Here is a 4,622-nt window from a genome sequence, read left to right on the forward strand (position 1 = left end):
AAGAGTCATGTGCACTCTCAGCTTGAATATTGCTCACCCTTGTGAAATGGATGTGGAGAGGTTGCATGAAAACAACAAGACAAAATTCAGAACAATGCTGTTAGAATTATTATGAACCCTGCCATTACAAATAAACTACCTCCCCTACAAGTAAGAAGGAATGTTGCATCCATTGCATTATTTTACAGGTATTTTTATGGCAAATGCTCAGACGAAGTTGCGTCCATGGTGCCACCTGTCCTTGCCTTTGCTCGTGCTACACGGGCATCTGGTAGCGCTCATGACTGGAATGGCATTCAGCCATATTGCATAACTTCTGCCTATCAGAATTCTTTCATTCCCCGAACTGCATCTCTCTGGAACTCGCTTCCCCAGAGTTGTTTCCCTCCAAACTTCAACCTACAGCTGTTCAAGTCTAATTGTTACAGATACTTTATGAGCAGAGGACACCAGTAATCTGGTGTATGGATAATTTTTTTTTATTCATTTGTTTTTCCTTTCTCTGTTCTGTTATTAATATATATATATATATATATATATATATATATATATATATATATATATATATATATATATATATATATATATATATATATATATATATATATATTCGTAGTGCAGGAGACGGACACCTTCATGCAGTGTCACTGATGCAGCAGTTATGGATGATCTGTTTCCCATCTGGCGATTAGCGTGAACGCTTTCGTCGAGCCTGCTTCTTTTTGGATGTGTGTTCGTCTGTGTCAGCATCTGTCAGAAGTGTTTCGCCAGATCAGCATGATCTGTTTGTGTGTGTGTGTGTGTGTGTGTGTGTGTGTGTGTGTGTGTGTGTGTGTGTGAGAGAGAGAGAGAGAGAGAGAGAGAGAGAGAGAATTAATGATTAAACCTTTGAATTCCCTTTTCGGTTGTTGTTAACTTTCTTGCTCTCCTTAATATCCATAAACCTCCTCAGATTTACATTTATCTCCTTTATTCATTTATTTCTCCATTACTGATCCTACGCCCCCTAATTTTACCGCTTCTAAAATCGTCTCCTTCCGCTTCGTTCTCTGCTGTTCGGGTTCTTTTCCATTATATTTCATCATGATTCTGCTGTTGCACTTCCTCAGCTTATAACTCATTCCCAGTTTGTGTTTATCAAATATACGATACCTTGGTCATCCACCATTTCTGCCTTCATTCCCCCATCCTCTCTCTCTCTCTCTCTCTCAATCAAAAGTATATTATAGATACATCAAATCATTTAAAACAAAAGCTGTATTTTGTGAATATTGTAAACAATGTTTGCAGATTAATTAAAGGATTTTTTACTTTCTAGTTGTTGATGAATGTAAAAGCTTTGAATTTAGGGGACTGCTCGCTGTCGAGTTTGCAAGTTAATGACGGCCATTATAACAACAACAACAACAAAATCGTAAAGCGCGAACACATTTGCGGGAATTACGTGGCGTCTCTCTCTCTCTCTCTCTCTCTCTCTCTCTCTCTCTCTCTCACACACACACACACACACACACACACACACACACACACATCAAATAAAAACATCCAACATCATATGGGCGTTTGTAATGAAGGGAGGGCAATGAACGGTCACATAAGGGATACCGAAATATATGGTTAATAGGAGCAGCCGGTAGCACCAGTCGAGCAGGGCAGTACTCCCAAGGTGGCCGGAAAGCTGATGGCAGGGAGAGCTGGAGCTCACGTTTCAGCAGCCCTCGGGACTGGTTCCTGATCATCACCCTTTGCTGAACTTTTCCAGTGTTTCAGTAACACAGAGAGCAGGCCAGCATGCTCTCCAATACAAGTTTCTCTAACTGTCAACACCAATATACATGCACATGATACACTTCCTTAAAAAAAAAAAAAAAAAAAAAAAAAAATGGCACACACTAACCAGACCTCAGAGTCCCCGAGGGGGGGGGGGGACCATCAGTGCCTCCATCTTCCCCTCTCCCGGTGACAACTTAGCGAGATGCCTTGAACCACTGTCTGACTCACTTCTTCGTTTCTGCAACATTCACGGCCTTTCCTCTAACTTTCTCGCTGTCGAACACCACCTCTTCTCCTATAAACCTCATCTTTCCCTGACAGAGACTCAGCTGTCTGAGGCAACTGACAGCAAATCCTTTTCTGTTTCCTCCTTTTTTCTCTATACTCAATTCAAAGCCAAAGGTGGCTGTTGTGTATATGTATGTAACGACTTATCTTGCGCTCGTGTTCCTTAACTTAATTCTTCTGAATTCTCTACTCTCTGGCTTCGGCTTTCGTGTCATTCTCTGAATAAGTATATCTGTGCTGTTTACATATCTCCTAATTATACTGACTATAAAAAAATTCTTTGACTATCTTACATAAACAATGGAACATTCTATCTATTCCTCCATTCTCTGAAATGTGCATTCTAGGAGATTTCAGTGTTCATCACCACCTTTGGCTCTCCTTTCCTTTCACTGATCACCTGGTGAACAAGCTTACATTCAATCCTTAATGACCTGGAGCAGCTTGTACAGCACCCTACCCATATCCCTGACTGCCGTGGAGAGAGCTCCAACATACTTGACCTCTTCCTTACAACTAATCCCTCTGCTTATGCTGTTAATCTTTCCTTTTTGTTGGGCTCCTCCGATCACAATGTTATTACCTTGACCTGTCCTATCGCTCCGGTACGGCCCCAAAGAAACTTCGACTATGGCACCTTGGTGCTGCAGATTGGGAGGCCATCAAGCAGTACTTCTTTGGTTTTCCCTGGAATGATTATTGCTTCCATTGTCGGTGTCATATGCACGGAGTTACTTTATGCCGCAAGTTACCGTTCCCTTCTCTGTTAAGCCTAAATTAACCTAACCTAACCAAACCTAACCTAACCTTAACCTACCTTTATCCTAGATGAGCCTAACCTAAATAAACCTAAACTAAACTAATCTTAATTCATGAAATGACTAATTTCACAATCTACCTGTAACATACATATATATCTTTATTTATACATATCCATATATCGACCATTAGTTACCTACAGGTCGATAAGACATCCAACTATCTTCCTGACACATGTATTTCATACAATGTTATTGATGAATGACACAAAATTTGAGATAACATGCGGATACTTTCAAAATAGAAGGTAAACGGTCACTCATTGAGTGGAACAGTAACTTCCAGCAAAAATCACTCCTTCCATATGACACAGCAAGCCATGTGAGAGTGCCTTGTGCATTGTGTGGGTTATTCTCTCAGGCATGGAAGCATACATTCCTTTCTCATATCCTTTGAGTAATGCAAGAAAGCCTTGGTTTATTCACGCTTATTCTATTTCTGTCCACAACAATGAGAGGGCCTATAAAAGGTACCAGAGCCAACCCACCCCTGAATCACATCTTTTATAAGTTTCTGCCCGGAATTGTGCTAAGTCTGTTCTTCGCTCTGCTAAAAATAATTTCATCCATACTAAATGCTCTCAACTCTCCAACTCGAATTCTTCCCACGCCTTCAGGCATCTTGCCAAAAACGTTTCTAACAACTTTACCTCATCATCCTTCCCTCCTCTTTTCTACTCTGATGGGTCTGTAGCTATTTCTTTACTGATAAAGCAGATCCCTTCTCTCAGACTTTCTCCTTCAATTCCACCTTAGACGACGATTCTGGTGCTATTCCTCCATCACTTCCCCCCCCCCCTCTGACTTGCTCATGGCTGACATTAAAATTTCTTCAGCTGATGTATTTTCTGTCATCACTGGCCTGAATACGAACAAGGCATATGGGCCTGATGGAGTCCCTCCCGTTGTCCTCAAGAACTGTGCTTCTGTGCTTACACCCTGCCTAGGTAAACTCTTTTGCCTTTGTCTTTCAACTTGTACCTTTCTTTCTTACTGGAAGTTTGCTCTTATACAGCCAGTCCCAAAGAAGGGTGATGATTCCCAACCCTTTGTCTGTCGTCCAATTGCTTTAACATCCTGTGTCTCTGAAGTTTTTGAGTCAATTTTTAACAGAAAAATTTTAAAGCATCTTTCCTATCACAAGATTTTTTCTGATCGTCAGTATGGGTTCCGTCAGGGACGCTCCACTGGCGATCTTCTCATCTAACTTTCAGACTCCTTGTAATCCTCCTTTCGGGACTTTGGTGAAAGTTTTGTCATTGCATTTGACATCTCAAAGGCTATCGATCGAGTCTGGCAAAAAAAAATTATTTCCAGACTGCTCTCTTACAGTTTCTATCCTTCTATCTGTGCTTTCATCTGTAGTTTCCTTTTCCGTCGTTCTATAGCTGCTGTTGTAGATGGCCATCGTTCTTCTCCTAGATCTATCAATAGTGGTGTTCCTCAGGGCTCTGTCCTATCACCAACTCTCTTCCTTTTATTCATCAATGACCTAAACTGTATATCTAACCCTATCCACCCTTACGCTGATGATTACACCCTTCACCTTTCCATTCTGTTCTTGCAACATCCATCTCAGCAGTTGCTTCAACAAACAGGGCATGAGGCTATGGCACACCTAATGTCTGACTTGGCTCGTATCTTTGACTGGGGTAAAAATAATCTTGTTTTTAATGCATCAAAACCTCAGTTTTTGCACCTTTCAACCCAACAAAATCTCCCACAGGACTACCACCTAATGTT

The sequence above is a fragment of the Coenobita brevimanus genome, chromosome 38 (assembly GCF_032717465.1).
Source record: "Coenobita brevimanus isolate Jiangsu-jjx chromosome 38, ASM3271746v2, whole genome shotgun sequence".
Taxonomy (NCBI): Eukaryota; Metazoa; Arthropoda; class Malacostraca; order Decapoda; family Coenobitidae; genus Coenobita; species Coenobita brevimanus.